General features: G+C 41.6%; 1 long non-coding RNA gene and 1 pseudogene across 1 annotated transcript; one reads left to right on the top strand and one right to left on the bottom strand.

The window, feature by feature from the left end:
* Positions 1-1,041: 1,041 nt before the first annotated feature.
* On the bottom strand, positions 1,042-16,918 carry LOC136397297 (heterogeneous nuclear ribonucleoprotein D-like pseudogene; annotated as a pseudogene).
* Positions 14,833-16,219, top strand: LOC136397722 (uncharacterized). The gene is made up of 3 exons (XR_010749907.1): positions 14,833-14,887; positions 15,349-15,539; positions 16,076-16,219. It is a non-coding gene; the product is annotated as an uncharacterized lncRNA (long non-coding RNA).
* Positions 16,919-17,619: the final 701 nt, after the last annotated feature.

Genomic DNA, 17,619 nt, shown 5'->3' with positions numbered 1-17,619 from the left:
TTGCTTCTACTGTTTGGTTATTAAGAATATGCTACAATGAACATTCAAGTACAAGTTTTTGTATGAACATATGTTTTTAATTCTCTTGAATATGTTAAATTTGGATTTCAGATAAACAATGACTAATTTTAATGTAAGTGTGGCTCAAATACTACATTAGACAAACATTTATTTTTATTTATTTATTTTTAAACAATCATGTAAAAGAGCATTCATTTGAGGTTTAACACAAATCATACAAACAAAATTTGTATAAACACAAATCTACATTGAAGCATAACACAGGTAGCAAAAGACAGAGTAAAAAAAAAGGAAACTAGTGGGTGGCTATATACAGTTAGACAGAGTTGTGTCTTGTACCTATAAAATGTCTTTTACAAGATAATCATCTTAGAGCAACAGAAGACCAATCTTGAATGTCATCCTGTGTTACTTTAGCAATCTCTTCCTGTTTTCTTCAATGTCCTCCTTTAGTATGGCTGATAATTGTTTTGGTGGTTGCCACCCTCTCTAGAGGCTTTGTGGTAAGTTCTCTGTTGGCCACTCTAGTCTGCATATCCTTGTCCATATCTATAATTCATATAGTCATAACCAGTATAATCAAAGCTTCCAATGCCACTATAGCTTTGATCACTATTGTAATTTCATTATCCTTGATCATAATAGTTACTTTTTAAATTTTTTTATTTAAGTGAGAGGAGGAGAGATAGAGACGCCGGCATGAGCCCTGACCAAGATCCACCCAGCAAGCCCCCTAGAGGGCGATGATCTCTGCCCATCTGGGCCCATGCTGCAACTGAGCTGTTTTTAGTGCTTGAGGTAGGGGCTCCCCTGCAGCCATTCTCAGTGCCTGGGGGTGATGCGCTCTAAGCAATCGAGCCATGGCTGCAGAATGGGGAGAGAGAGAGATAGAGAAAGAGAGAGAGAGAGAGAGAGAGAGAGAGAGAGAAGGAAGAGGGAAGGGGGAGGGGTGGAGAAACAGATGGTTGCTTCTCCTGTGTGCCTTGACCAGGAATCGAACCCGGACTTACACATGCCAGGTCAATACTCTATCACTGAGTCATCTGGCCAGGGTCTCATAATAGTTATTAAATCTTTGATTTTAGTTTTGGTCCTGGTGTTGGCTATGACCCCTATGACCCTTAGTATCAACTGTCCATCAGTGGCAGCTCCTCTTCCTTCCTTTTGCTGCCTATATACCTCTTTGGGTTGGGCAACTTTGATTTCACACTTTTCAGAACCAATTTGATGATATCTGCTTTCTAACAATTTCTTTACTGGGTTCTCTTCTGTATACAAGATAGAACAAAAACCTCTTCTTTCATTTGTTTTCGTATCCATGGGAAGTTCAGTACTTTTGATCTCTTCAAAGACTCCAAAAATATTCTTTAATTTGTTCTTAAAAAGTATTTGGGCTTAATCCACTCACAGAAACCTCTTTGAGCACTTTCTTCCCTTTTAAGCTTTGGCCTTTTTGGGGTCTATCAATTTGCCATCCAGTTTGGGTACTTTATTTCCAAACCTTATTAACACTAGCAGCATCTTTGAAAAGCCCAAATCCAAATCCTCTTGATCTTCCCATGACTGGATTTGTTTTAATTGTGCAGTTCGCAACTTCCCCAAATCGAGCTCAAACCTGTGTCCCAACTCAAGCCTCCAACAAACATTTCACTGTCATCCTGCTGATTCTTGTTCATGTTGATTTTGGATCCTTCTACAAATTCCTCCATGTTGCTGTGCTCGGTTATGTTCTCCACGGTGGTGGAGGTGGAGGCAAGTCGCAGCAGCAGTGGTGGTGACAAGTGGTTGTGTGGAGCTAGATTTAAAAGCCAGACAAAGTATTTAAAAACTGTTGTGTGTTTAAAATTCAAATTTAACCTGGAATTCTGTATTTTCGCTGTCAACCTTACCCAGGTGAAGATTGGATAAGAAATGAGAAATATAAAGCAGTGCCAACAGTAAATCCTATCAAATATTTTTTTTGAATATTTTTTATTTTATTTATTCATTTTTTAGAGAGGAGAGAGACAGAGAGGGAGAGAGAGGAGAGAGAGACAGAGAGAGAGAAGGGGGGAGGAGCTGGAAGCATCAATGTGCCTTGACCAGGTAAGCCCAGGGTTTCGAACCGGGGACCTCAGCATTTCCAGGTCGATGCTTTATCCACTGCGCCACCACAGGTCAGGCAAATCCTATCAAATATTTAGGAAAGAAAGAATACTAATTCTACACAACCTCTTCCCAGATACTATAGGAGGAGAGAACACCTCCCCCAACTCATTTTATATTTCTTTTTCTTTATTTTTATTAATTTTAATTTATTGTGTTGAATTCAAGTGTCCCAGTCAATTGAACACCCTCACCCCCACCCCCGTGTCACCCATTACACTCCCTTTGTCCCCCTCCCACTCTCTCCCCCTCCCCTTTTCCCTCTGGGATTTACCTCCCAGCTCATTTTAGACCAGCATCATTCAGACAAAGATAGTACAAGCAAAGAAACAATGGACCCATATCCCTCATAAGCATAGATGCTAAAACCCTTAACAAAAAGATTACCAAATTAAATCCAAAAATACATTAAAAGGATAAGACCCTGGATTCCTCAGACTCAGCCCTGCTTCCCCAACCAGCACAGCCCTGGAATTCCAGAGCATCCACAATGCATGATTCAAAACCACAGCTCTAGGGTTCAAATGTTGTTTTTAGATTAAGCATCAGACAGTGACATACTGAGATTGGATTATTTTGCTCCATTGTAGGACTTTATTTTTTCAAAATCAGTATTTTAGGATACCCTATTATAAATGAAAATTATAAAGGTACATATTCCTGTAGGAATATTATAAATGCTATTATCCATGACATTTCATTTCTGTCGGAGACTCAATATCAAGAAAAATTATTCTTTGGAATATTTCATTTTCTTCTTACTTATTGTAGGGTCTATGCTGGACATGGCTCGTCCAGTGCCCAGTCACAGTGGCATCATGGTTATGGATCCTGATCTTGGGCCATGAGATAAAAGGTAATAAAACTGTAACTAAGGTTTTACTGAGGAAGGAGACCCCCCTTCAAATAAGAGGCTTCAAGGGTATTTTATAATTTAGGCCAAGCGTTCAGAGAGATTTTGTAAATATAATTTTGTATTTGTGTAATTTACAAAATCTCAAGATGGCCGATCTGTATTCCTGTTTAGGAAGGGCTGTTATATTGTAAATGAAGAGGTTTTCATACTTAAAACGTTTTGAATAGAAGAAGAGGGAGGTTTAGACCCCCACCCTCTATACACCTGGGGGGGGGGGGAAGGTGAAACAGCCAGGAATATAGGAGGGGAAGGGAGACTTGAGTAGCCCCTTTCTCTCCCCTTTCTTTCTCCTTAATGGGCGATTTACAAATGATTGTCCTCTGGCATCCTGCAAGCCCCCTCCCATCCTGAAATCCTGTGATTGACGACAAAGGAATCACGAGACCCCTGAATGTGAACTTATGTTTTGTTTAAGCATATTGATTCAAGATTCTATTGGTTATAGTTGAAACTTCTAAAAACAGTGGTTTAAACAAATTAGATGTTCACTTTTCTCACAGAAATAGAATCTGGAGGTAGGGAATCTGAGGTTAGTACAAGGATCTCTGAGGCCACCAGGGACACAGGCTCCTCCCCAGCGCCCTGACACCCTCGGTATGTGGCTTTAATGCGCATGGCCATCACCTGGAAAACAATGGTGGTTCTACTTCTACTATGGGCCACCGCAAACCAGAGAAGGGGTGGGGTCAAGGGCAAGAGCGGTCTAACCCCACGTTCTCTTAAGAGCTTTCCAGAAGCCCTGACTAGCAACTTGGTTTACAGCTCTAAAGCCAATAGCGGTCAGTACGGAACTGCACGTGCCCTTTCTCCTCCCCCCTGCTCACCTACTTGTCATCATTCAGTCAGGGATGCAAGGACTGCTCCAGACATTCTTGCCCAGGCCTTTGAGTCAAGGTGCAATCGTGGTGGACAATGAGCACCGAGCTGGTAAACCTGCTCTCTAAAGCTAGAGGTTATTCATTGATAAAGAGTCATCTTGACCTTGAGGAGCCACTGAGCCATTTCACCCACAGGTGTTGTAAAGTACCAAAGGCTACAGAATTAATATTAATATTTTAGGAGGCTTGGAGAACATTTTATTAATTTGGGTTAAGAGAAATTGTGAGAATAGTCTCTGTGCTGTGTGATTAGCATAACTAGGATGGCTCTTGCCATTGTATTGTAAATGAAAAGGGAAGGAAGCATAGATTCCCTGACATTCCACCACACCTGTGGGGAAAGGAGTGAATGGCTAGCCAGGTGCAGGAAGGGAAAAGCCAAAATAAACCTTTTCTTATAACTATGAGCCATTTGCGGGCATTTGTCCCCACGGAAACTACCTCTCTTATGTAAATGCATGTGGTTAATACCTCTGACTCTGGACAGAGAGATGGCGGATGAACACTAGAAAATATAGGAAGGCCTTTTAATATGTAAAGAGATATCTTTCTACCATTGTGTTGACTTGTAAATTTTGTTTTCTCCAAAACGATGTATGGTTTGCAAATTGAACGTGGTCCTATCATGTTAAAGGACATATGACTATAACCAATAGCAGTAAGGGGCTCCTAATTGCAATTTTTGCTTCTGTACTTCCCACTTACAAAACTATAAAAACTAAGTAGGACAAAGGGCCAGCGCGCTCTCCGTCAGATTTCTGTCGGAGTTCCCGCCGCTTGGCCAAGCTAGACAATAAAACTTTAATGTGTAAACGACGGACTTTGCTCCTGTCTTCCATATTTCGGGTCCCTCCGAATTTGGATTAACAACCTAAGCAGTCATGAGTTTCATAGTCTAGCATGGAAGAAAGAGGAAAAAGGAAAGACACTTACCTAGTCGTTGCCAAGGCACCAATGTCTAGGGAGAGGGCAGAGAGGGCCTATTTGTGTCTCTGCTACTCTCCTTACCTGTTACCCCCAGATAAGCTCATCTTGGCAGGGGCAGCCTGGACAACACAATCAAATGGGCCTGCTCCCTTCCTTCAACTCTTCCAGCATTTCTGATTGTGCTAGAGGTGACTTTAGTTTCTACTGCTCATGTGTCCATAGAGGCAAAGAATTTTTCACTCCGCCACCCAGAAGGAAAGAACACAACTTCTTTCTGCCCTTCATTATCTCCTCCTCAGGGAAGGAGGAGTACTTACTTAATCAGTGAATTTGGTGATGAAACTGAGCAGACCTGACTCAATCTCTTTCTCTGTCTCGTCTTCTGAGTTGCCAAATCTCCAAATACTCGTCTGTCAGTTCTCTTATATGTTATTGTTGCAGGAAAGCAACCCAGCGGAGGACAGACACTCAGATAATTTTGTAAGAGGAAAAGAGAATTTCTTAAAAGCTGGCGGAGCATGCAGGGTTAGTAGCTCCAAAGAAATGTGCTCCCTGAAATTAGATTTCTTACATCTTATAAACCCTTTACAGAACACAGGTTCACATACATGGGTCTCGTGGTTTCTTTGTCTAGAAATACACACATCAATAACACTATTTCAGGATGGGAGAGGTTTAGGTGATGTCAGAAGATAAGTGTTTGTAAGTCATCCATTAAGGTCTTAAAAAGGGGAGAGGAAGGGACTATTCAGACCTCCCTTTCCCCCTGCATTCTTTATGCTTATCTTCCTCCTTAGTGAATGGGACAAGGAGGGGGCTCTGATGTCTCCTTCCTTCTTCCTTTCAAACTTTCTAGTATGAAAACCTCTCCATTAGCAATATAATAGCCCTTCCTAAGCAGGAATGCGATCTGTAACTTTACCGGCCATCTTTAACTGGTGTTGCCTAGCCCTCATTGTAAATCACACACAAGTATAAAAATCGTATTTACAAAAAAAAATCATATTTACAAAATCTCTCTGAATGCTTGGCCTAAAACAGGGGTCCCCAAACTTTTTACACAGGGGGCCAGTTCACTGTCCCTCAGACCATTGGAGGGCCAGACTATAAAAAAAAACTATGAACAAATCCCTATGCACACTGCACATATCTTATTTTAAATTAAAAAAACAAAAAGGGAATGTTGGGCAGATAAAATATATTATGCTCACTTTGTTAAAGATGGTGCTGCCCACGTGGAGGCCATCACCCAGGTGATATTAATGTGTATTGGGGGTGGGCTGTGGGCAGGCAGAGTCCTTGTAGCCTGGGGCTTGGTTTTGGGATTAAGCCTTTCCCACCCTTTTTGATGTGGGGTGGTGCAGTCCCATCATGTCTCTGATAAGTGACTTTGTATTAGAGACTTCCCTATTTTGTATATTGGATTAAAGGTTTTGATTTCTACACTATAAAATGGGGGCAGAACGGGAGCTTGCTCTCTTAGTTCCTGAGATTAACATTAGAGGAGACAGCAGAGAGCAGATAAAGACCATGTGGAGGAGGCCAGGAGAAGCAGCCAAGATGGTGGAGTGTTGAGTTCGAGAAGTCATTTTGTGCAGAGTTTGTGCGGGGAGAAGGAAGGAGATGGGGAACAGAGGTGAATAAGTCTGGTGAGCTAGAAACCTTCAATTCTAGGACACTCAGATAAGTCAGCAGCTTTGTGAGCACTGAATGTGAGTGGGCTTTGGGGCCCAGTGTGTGTTTTTGCTTGCCCTCCAGGTGCAAGCTAGAATTAAAGACGATGGCCCACCAGTTTTTGGCTCCTTTGTTTCTTTACCGACTGTCCGAATCCAATGCGAACCTGCATGGGCCAGGCTGCTATGATGGTAGCCTTGGCTGCTGGCTTTACAGGGAACAACTACAATATTTAAAATAAAGAACAAGTAAATTTAAATCAACAAACTGACCAGTATTTCAATGGGAACTATGCTCCTCTCACTGACCACCAATGAAAGAGGTGCCCCTTCCGGAAGTGTGGCAGGGGCCGGATCAATGACCTCAGGGGGCCGCTTGTGGCCCCTGGGCTGTAGTTTGAGCACCTGTAAAGCCAATAGCTGGGGCCACTATCACAGCCGCCTGGCTCATGCAGGTTCACATTGGATTCGAACAGTCGGTATAGAAACAACGGAGCCAAAAACTGATGAGCCATCTTCTTTAATCCTAGCTTGCACCCGGCGGGCAAGTAAAAAACACACACTGGGCTCCAAAACCCACTCACATTCAGTGCTCACAAAGCTACTGACTTATCTGAGTTTCCTAGAATCAAAGGTTTCTAGCTCACCAGACTTATTCACCTCTGTTCCCCATCTCCTTCCTTCTCCCTGCACAAACTCTGCACTAACTGGCTTCTCACTCAACACTCCGCCATCTTGGCTGCTTCTCCTGGCCTCCTCCATGTGGCCTCTCTCGGCTCTCCTCTCTGCTCTCTCCTCTAATATTAATCTCAGGAACCAAGAGTGAGCTCCCATTCTGCCCTCATTTTATAGTGTAGAAATGCAAACCTTTAATCCAATATACAAAATAGGGAAGTCTCTAATACAAAGTCACTTTTCTGGGGCATGATGGGATTGTACCACCCCACATCAAAAAGGGTGGGAAAGGCTTAATCCCAAAGCCAAGCCCCAGGCTACAAGGATTCTGCCTGCCCACAGCCCGCCCCCAACACACATTAATATCACCTGGGCAATGGCCTCCATGTGGGCAGCGCCATCTTTTTTTTATTTATTTATTCATTTTAGAGAGGAGAGGGAGAGACAGAGAGAGAGAGAGGAGAGGCAGAGAGAGAGAAGGGGGGAGGAGCTGGAAGCATCAACTCCCATATGTGCCTTGACCAGGCAAGCCCAGGTTTCGAACTGGTGACCTCAGCATTTCCAGGTCGACGCTTTATCCACTGCGCCACCAAAGTTCAGGCTTGGCAGCGCCATCTTGAACAAAGTGAGCATGATACATTTTATCTGCCCAACAGGACCCCTGGCCTAAAACATAAAAAGCCCTTGAAGCCTCTTAGTTCAAGGGGTGGGGTAGGGGGGTTTTCCTATCTAATTATAAGTTACAGGACTTATTTTATAGGGCTTGTTCCTGTTGTAGGAGCTCTGGTCTCACATCTGAGCTAGTTACTTGCTAGATCAGTGGTCGGGAACCTATGGCTTGCAAGCCAGATATGGTTCTTTTGATGGCTGCATCTGGCTCACAGACAAATCTTCAATAAAAAAAATAATAATGTTAAAATTATAAAACATTCTCATGTATTACAATCCATTCATTTCCTACCACTCATGTTCATGGTTGCTGGTGGCTGGAGCCAATCACAGCTATCCTCTGGGACAACACCAAATTTTTATTGGATAATGCGTAATGTACACGGGTTGTTGTATGGCTCTCACGGAATTACATTTTAAAATCTGTGGCGTTCATGGCTCTCTCAGCCAAAAAGTTTCCTGACCCCTGTGCTAGATAAATCTTTTAGAAAGGGAAGGATTTGGGCAAGTCTGTTTTGCTACAAATTGAAAGCCATTTCTGGTGTCTTATTTTTTAATTCATTTAAACTTTGGCAGGACCTACCACAATAACAGGTGCGAGGAGGGGAGGAACAGAAATTATCCCACCCTCAGTCTCAGGAATAGATCAAATGGGCTGACTTCATATCTCTTGCCCATGCTGTTCAAATTGACTGAAAAAAAGAGAGAAAGAGAGAGAGACCAGGTGGTATCCTGTGGCATGCCAGCATTTGTGAAAGATAAGAGTATCTGATTACTTCTATCTGGGTAATGAGAAAGGAATCTAGTATTAACCTTTCTGTGGCCAGCATTTCTAATTCCAGCTGCAGATCTTGGCTTCCCATGTGTCATTCACCCATAAAGCAGTATGAGAAAACCACAACCAACTACACCAAGACCTAGAAACTGCAGGTGATAAAAACATCCAAGTAAAGCTGTCCTCATCATGGTGTGCGATATAATATTTCAAAGTGGAGTTTAGTGCTCCATTAGTTTACAGAAGTTTGGAAAGACAGGGGAAAATGTCCATAGTGCATTTGTTGGAAAGCCTTTTCTATGCTAGACCTTTTCTGACCCTACAAAGATATTCAGTAGAAAAAAGAAAGGCCTAAAGTCTAATCCTGTTCCAAGTAAGCCTAAAAACACTAAAAGAGGAATTTCCAATTATGAATTTAAACTCTCTAAGATTGCTTTCATTAGAAATTCATAATTATATGTCAAAATGTGAAGAGGATGAAGCTGAAGGCAGATTTACTGCTTTTTCAGGGAAAGAATAGCAAGACTGTCCCAAATGGAAGAAAGCCATAAATATGGGCATTGGGCTAATTGGAAAAAATGGAAAACAAAATAATCTGTTACAATTTAGGCATTGGGCTGAAGGTTATAATTACCTCATAGTGTTTATTACCAACACTCTGTATAGACTAGCCTAAGAATGATGGTTGATCTATAGGGAAGTCCTGGGACTTGGCAGCAGGTTGCCTGCCTTATTGGAGGAGAAAGAGACTGGAGTCAGCAAACCCTCGCCTCTCTGGGAGGAGGTCTGTGGTGCAGCCAGGAACATGGATCCCTAAGACTTACACCAGAGAGCATTTTATGGCCCTTAGTCAAAGAACCTGTTTGTTCATTTATACTTTTTCCTATGTAAATTTCCATACACATATATATTTTATTTAAAAAATTAGGTTTGAATAGATGTAAAATAAGGTTAAGTCTTACACTATAGTTTAAGTATATATTTTTGAGAAAGGGTCTTTCTTCTTTTTCTTTTTTTTTTTTTTAAATATTTTTTTTATTTATTGATTTTTAGAAAGAGGGGAGAGAGAGAGAGAAAGAGAGAAGGGGGGAGGAGCAGGAAGCATCAACTCCCATATGTGCCTTGACCAGGCAAGCCCAAGGTTTTGAACCAGCAACCTCAGTGTTCCAGGTCGACGCTTTATCCCATTGCGCCACCACAGGTCAGGCCCTTGTTTTTCTTTTATATATTGAATTTTCAAAGTCACTAATCCGCAGAAGGAATCTCACCGAATAACCACTTTGTTTAAATGTCATATGGAAATAGCTTTGGCCCCTTAATTATTTGAAAAATAATAACACACACCATAGCAAACAAAACAAAACAAGTAATTTCTATAAGAGAGCCTTTATTTTTAGCCAATGACCTGAATCAACTGGCTATAAACCAGTTATCACTAATTCATTGAAATTTAATAAAGTTTTAGCTTTTCATATTGGTGGGGAAACTACGTATATAAGGAAAAAAGTAATAATTTCTATACTTTCAGTGAGCTAGAAATTCTGGGAGTATTGAAGTAAGGTGAATACATGACCTTCTGTTCTTTCTTTTTTTTAATTTAAAATGAAAATTTTCAAGTGAGAGGAGGAGAGATAGAGAGACAGACTCCTGCATGCACCCCAACAAGGATCCACCTGGCAATGCTCCCAACCAAGCTATTTTTAGCACCTAAGATGGAGGCTCCACAGAGCCATTCTCAGTGCCCATGGCCAATGCACTTGAACCAATTGAACCATGGCTGTGGGAGGAGAAGAGAGAGAGAGAAAGAGAGAGAAGGGGGAGAAGAAAAGGTGGAGAAGCAGATGGTCACTTCTTCTGTGTGCCCTGACTTGGAATCAATCCTGGGACATCCACATGCCAGGCTGACGCTCTACCACTGAGCCAACAGGCCAGGGCTAGACCTTCTGGTTCCTTAATTGTTAGATTACAATTAGTGCTTTTTCTCTCTGTCTTTTACTAGGGCTAAGAACAACAATTTCAAAGAAATGTTTGTTTTGTGGAGTGGGTTCTTAATGGGTCCAAAGTACAATCCAGTCTGCTGGTATGCTAGTTTAGGAAGTGCCTTGGTAAGCACTGTCACGTTTTCAGCTGTGACAGCAGAACTTCTTTATCTTTGTTGCTCACCGGATTTGCGTAAGGATGACACTTTTAAAAGTCACCAGACCAGTAATAATGCAGAGTCTTTTAACCTGGTATTCAGAAGGCACCGTGCACTCCCGTCACCGTGCTCTATCTGCACAGTTACACACTGAAAAAGGGCCTCTTCATTCAATTCTCTGCCTGTTCAGCTGAAAGTCACTGTTAATGTTTTTTTCTTCTTCTTAGTCACACATTTCATAACTATACATTCCTTAGCTTTTAAAAACTAATATTTCTGGCCAAACCCTGATTTATTAATTTTTCAAATTCACACTCATAGATTGGTCAAGTCCGACTAGGAAACAAAGCCCATTACATACCGAAGAAGAACCAGACAGCCTTACTCATGGTTGTAGCTGAATTCTTCGCACAGTGCCTGGCACATAGATTCTCACCAATATTTACTGAACGCATGACCAGGTGGTTACGGCATCTGGTGGGCATGGCATGATCACCAAATGTACAACATAGTGGGACAACTCAGATCTGAAAGCACAAAAGCACAAAATTTACTAAATTCTATTTTGTTAAAAAAATATTTAAAATAAAAAGACTGTCCTGAAATTTGAACTTCTACCTAAAATTGGAAGGCTGCAATTGATGCACGCTATCTGGCCACGTTTCTTTTGGTCTGAGTTTACTCACTTTTACTATAGTTCTTTTGGAAAAGATTGTATGTCTTCTTGGAAAGTATTCAAGAGGGAATCTTCTTTGAGCCTGTGATTCCACATTGGAGGGTTCACCTGTCCTTTTGGGGCTGAGTTGTGGGCAGACACTCATGATTCCCATATGGACGTTCTGAGACATAGCCAAGGCTGTTGTCATTAATTATGGAAATTTGAAAAGGTTAAGTAACTCAGCTGTGTACTTTTTCCATTCTTGCATTGTTGGAATGGAAGGAAAAATAACTGAAATACTTATGGACATATTCCCCCATCATTTCCTTTCCCCATTTAGTCAGCTACTCCTTCTCCATTCATTGCCTCAAAGAAGGAATATGATAAGAGAAAGTAGAGGACAAGGCACCTTTTTTTCCAAAACCTGAGTTTTAAAGGGGCACAGAAAATTATGTGAGGAATATAGCTGAGTAAGAGCCAGGGCTTCCCAGGATGCAAGAGAAGGCAGTTTTGAGGGGGAATGACAGATACGTGGGAAATTATTTTGGTAGATCTCAAAGAAAAGAAGCCCTGTACCAGCTCCGGGTCTCAGTCTGGATGGGGGAGCAGGGGAGGGTAAAACCACAGCTAGGTCTGAGGTTCCAAAAAAGAGCCTTCTTCCCCAGGCAGAGTCTCTGAACTTAGGAAAACCCCAGAGAAGAAGAGGCTTTGGAGAGTCTTATAGATGACCCACTGCAGTAGGAGCAGCAGTATGAGTCCCAAGGACCTGAGATTGGCCTACCAGTAGGTTAGAGACCTACCCAACTTGAAGATGGGGAGAAGAGAGAACACAAAGGTAAGAGGGTCATGTGGAATGAGGGACGTCTCAGTAGATGGTATGAAAAGAAGACATTGAGGATCAGATAGACTCTCCCCTATCCCCCCAACCCTAACAGTTGGATCTCTACACATCTCTGCAATTTAGATAGAATTATAGGTAAAGGTTAGAGAGAATCTGAGAATTGACTAAGGTTTGTTCTACCACCTAAATAGAAAATGGGTTTAAAAAAAGGATGTTCGGTTGTAAAAAAAACCAAAACTTTTTTTATATGCATGGCATTTGTAAGGCTAAGATTTAGACCTACTACATTTAAGAAAATGAGAACTGGCTAACATTTACTGAACACTCTTCATGTAGTATACCCAACATCATTTTAAATGCTCTATGTGTATTAATTTGTTTAGAAAAGAGCTTCTATGTTTATGAACTTTGATTTGACTTCTACAGTACACTTATATAAGAACAATAGAAGTACCATAGTGTAATTTTAACAAGAGTAATTTGTTTTATTACTTAAAGTCTGCTCATTAAAAAAAAATACACAGAAAGCTTTTTTTTTTTTTTTTTTCTGAAGCTGGAAACGGGGAGAGACAGACAGACTCCCGCATGCGCCCCACCGGGATCCACCCGGCACGCCCACCAGGGGGCGACACTCTGCCCACCAGGGGGCGATGCTCTGCCCATCCTGGGCGTCGCTATGTTGCGACCAGAGCCACTCTAGCACCTGAGGCAGAGGCCACAGAGCCATCCCCAGCGCCCGGGCCATCCTCGCTCCAATGGAGCCTCGGCTGCGGGAGGGGAAGAGAGAGACAGAGAGGAAGGAGAGGGGGAGGGGTGGAGAAGCAAATGGGCGCTTCTCCTGTGTGCCCTGGCCAGGAATCGAACCGGGGACCTCTGCACGCCAGGCCGACCCTCTACCACTGAGCCAAACGGCCAGGGCTTTTTTTTTTTTTAAGTCAAAAGTGGAGAGGCAGACAGACAGACTTCTACATGCGCCTGACCAGGATCCCCCCCCCCTGCCCCCTGGCATGCTCACCAGGGGGCAATGCTCTGCCCATCTGGGACATTGTTCCGTTACAACCAGAGCCATTCTAGCACCTGAGGCTGAGGCTATGGAACCATCCTCAGCACCCAGGTCAACTTTACTCCAATGGAGCCTTGGCTGTGGGAGGGGAAGAGAGAGTTAGAGAGAAAGGAGAGGGGGGAGGATGGGGAAGCAGATGGGTGCTTCTTCTGTGTGCCCTGGTTGGGAATCAGACCTGGGACTTCCACATGCCAGGCCGACGCTCTACCACTGAGCCAACCGGCCAGGGACAAAGCTTTTTATTGTGGGTAAATTCTAACACAGAAAAGTAGAGAAGGTAGTATAAAGAATCCCCAAATACCAACCTCTCTCCCTTAATAATTATTAACCATGAACAATCAATCATGTTTTATATTTTGAACCACATCTTAGACATTGTATCATTTTACTTATATATATTCAGTATAAGTCTCTAAAAAATAAGCTTCATTTAATCAAATATCCAGTGTTCAAATATTTCCAATTGTCTCTTAGATTTTTTGGTTAACATTTGTTTATGCAAATCAAGATCCAAGGAGCTGTAGGAAAGTATAGGGGAGATAAAGGGTGATGGACAAAGACTTAACTTGGTGGAGTGAGCATACAATATGGTGTACAGAAATGTGTTGTAGAATTGGGCTCCTGAAACCTATATAACTATGTTAACCAGTTTCACCACAATAAATTCAATTAAAAAAGAAAATTAAGGGAGGTAGGAAGACATTTTCAAAAAATAAATAAAATATTATGCACATAAAAAGGAAAGATCCAAACAAGGGTCACACATTGCATTTGCTTGAAATATCTCTTATGTCTCTTTTATTGTTTAGGTTTTCCTTTTCTCTTATTTTTTTTCCCTTGTATTTTATTTATTAGAAAACCCATGTCTCACTGGTCCTGTAGATTTTTCCACATTCTGGGTTTTGCAAATCTTCATCTAATTATTTACACGTTCCCCTGGCCACTGTTGATTCCTATAGTTATTGCTAATCTTGTCTTATTTTTTTGACTGTTGACTCCATCCTTTCAGCCATACATATACCTACCATATAATAGAGGCCTGGCTACAAACAAAACTGCTATTTAACAAAGTTTGATGTAGGACAAAGTCATCTTTATTTTCAATGATTCTGAAGCTTTCACCTGTGAAATTCAAACCTTGTTTGTTCTACTGAACAGGCATTGCCCTCTTCGACCCCCATACTGTAGCCTCACCAGACATTTATTTACAGATAACTCACCAAGTCTCAAAAATCTGTATTTAAACAAAGGTAAACATTACCACATGTAAAGCATTAATTTGTCTTGGCTTTTGTGTTTCACTCCTGTGTTTTTAATTTCTTTTTGTTTACCAGACAATGCCTGGTGCCCTGGGATCTGCAATATGCTAATCTGTTCCCCTTTCACTGTGGGATTGAGGTCATCCTTCAGGGAAGAAGCTTTCTTCTGATTAGACATATTGAATGGCTGATTTATTTCCATTCAGGCCTCTGTAGAGAAGACAGACAGCGGACTCTCCCCAGGGAGAAGGTGGGTCTGAAACTAGACAGCATTTAATACACTTACAGCTGAGAACTCTTGAAAACAAAGAGTGAGGGAGGGAGGGAGCTGGGAGAGAGGGTGGTGTGTTGTATTCAGAGCAGGTAGTTGGCAGTTTAAGGATCAGATAAGCCATCCACAAGCTGACATGTGTGAATGAATTCTGAATGGTACAAATATTATTTTAAATTTGGCCTTTTGGCATAATTTAAATAGTAGCATTGTCTTATATCCACTCATTTGGCCTTAAAATTCTGTCATTTCTAATGCTTTTTAAAGCCTCTCCAAACTCTGTTATGTAAGGCATGTACATGCTAGTGAGCTAGATGCATCCTTAAACTGGCTTTGTTATAAATAATCCCCAGTTGCATGTAGCTTCAAATCTATTTTATCTTTTGGGGGAGTAGAGTTATTTTTATTGCTTCTGAGTTCTATAACAAATGAACTTTTAGGCAGAAAAAAATTGAAGAAATGAAAACCCAGAACCATACAACTGGAGAAAGCACATGTTGTGTTTGAATGTCAGTTTTTGAAGGAAAAATTTCACGTGCTCAGAAGTACAAAATGGCAAAGATTGCTGGATCCACTATCCAGACAGTCACCTCAGATGGTTGTCACTCAGTCTCAAAGCCTCATGAAAAAAGTAAGATTTGCTCTATTTAGAATTAGAAATAAGTATGTCCTATGCCTTTAAAGGAACGAAAGCAGATGATCAGGAGGAAGGACTTAGTAATATTTAACTTTATAGCCTTGGCAATTTACAAAATGCTCTATCATTTAAACTTAAGACATCCTGTGGAGTGTGATATTGTGCCCATTTTTAAGAGAAATAAATGAGATAAAGGGAGGTTAAATGACTTGCCTAAAATCATATAGTCAGTAAGTAATAGGTCTGAAAGTAGGTCCTTGGATCCCCTCTGCATGCCCGTCTGCCCCACAGCCCACACCACAGAGCCTGCTTATTTCACAGAATCAGTTCCCCTGCCCTTCCCGTTGCTTCCCAGTGAGCTCTGAGCTGCCTTTTCTAGTTCCTGCAAGGACAACAGGACATCGCTCTTTCTCCTTACTTCCTTCTCTTTGGTGCACTGCTTGATATCTATGTGCTAGCAGAGTATCCCTGGGTAAGTTACTTCTCTTTACTGAGCTCCATATTTTAAAATTTTACTTATCGATTTTTAGAGAGAGAGGAAAGAAGCGAGTGAGTGAGCGAGAGAAACATCAATCTTTTCCCGTGTGTGCCTTGGCCGAGGATCGAATCTGCAACCTCTGCACTTTGGGATGACACTCTCACCAACCAAGCTATTAGGCCAGGCAGGGCTTCATTTTCTTAATCCTTAAGATGTCTTTTACTATTTAAACGTTCTATTTTATAACTATTACAAAAGATTATTTAGCAAAAATATTCAATATAAAAATGTACACACTCGATTTTTATACTGTAGTACAACAGGTGATGTGGAGAGAGACCATGTACAAGCAGTTGACCTCGCCGGAGAACACAGCCATTCTTTATACTCGTTCCAAGGCTTTAGCGAGATGGACTATTTTCCCGAGTTACCGCCATTCCAATATTGTTCTGTTGCCCACTGGTTGCCATCTCCACACATTCATCTATCACAAGGTTCACAAAGGGATCCAATCCCTACAATGTTTCATGGACATGTCTGCCACCGTTTAATTTCAAAAAATAATTTCATAATATTTTTTAACTCAGGAGGATGAGCTTTACTCATGGTGTGTACTCAGCAAACTCAAAGAGATCAATTTGTGGCCTCCCTCACACGCCTGTGGTAGGCCCCGATATTTTAAATTAAAACTTTAACTTCAAAGCATAATGAAAACAATAGCTGTCATTTCTTGAGCACTAGTTGGAATTAAGTACTGTACTGAAATCTTTTACTTGCATTGCTACAACAGAACTCACAACATTAACGTGACTGTAGGCTAAGTCTCCTGAGCCATAGAGGAGAGAAGCAGCTCTCCCCAAGTCTATGCATCCCCACCACCGCTCACCGGAATTACTGCCACAGCCTCTTAATTGACCTTCTTGCTTTCACTTTGGCATCATCACTTCTATTTTCCACACAACAGAGTAATATTGTTAAAACTGATATCAGAACAAGTCCCTGCCCTGATGGCTTCCGCCTCCCCTTAGCCATCCAAAGCCCAAGCTCCCCACCACTTCCTCCTGACATTCTGTGGTGGTCAAAATAACACCCCTCCCCCTCCCCCAAGATGTCCATGTTGTAATCCCTGGAGCCTGTGAAATTGTTACTTACATAGTAGAAGGGACTTCACAGATTTAATTAAGTTAAAGAACATGAGGTAGGGAGTGAATTTGTGGGTGATTATCCCAGATCCGAGTAAGCCCATTGTAATCACAAGGGTCCTTATAAGGAGAAGAAGGAGGCAGTACGGAAGAGGGTGCAGGGATTGGTTATAGAGAGATTTGAATATGTTAGCCTGCTAGCTTTGGAGATGGAGGAAGGGGCCATAAACCAAGGAATGCAGGCACCTTCTAGAAGCTAGAAAAAGCAAGGAAACTAATTCTCACTGGAGCTTACAGAGGGTATGTAGTCCTTTTGATACATTGATTTTGGCCCAGTGAAACCTATGTTGGATTTCTGATCTATAGAACTGTAAAATAAATAAATAAATAAACTGCTTAAAGTCACTGTTTGGTAATTTGTTACAGCAGCAATCAGAAACTAATGTATACTCTC

The sequence above is a fragment of the Saccopteryx leptura genome, chromosome 3 (genome assembly GCF_036850995.1).
Source record: "Saccopteryx leptura isolate mSacLep1 chromosome 3, mSacLep1_pri_phased_curated, whole genome shotgun sequence".
Taxonomy (NCBI): Eukaryota; Metazoa; Chordata; class Mammalia; order Chiroptera; family Emballonuridae; genus Saccopteryx; species Saccopteryx leptura.
Note: the sequence above shows the minus strand (reverse complement) of the source record. Positions and strands in the feature narration are given on the sequence as shown.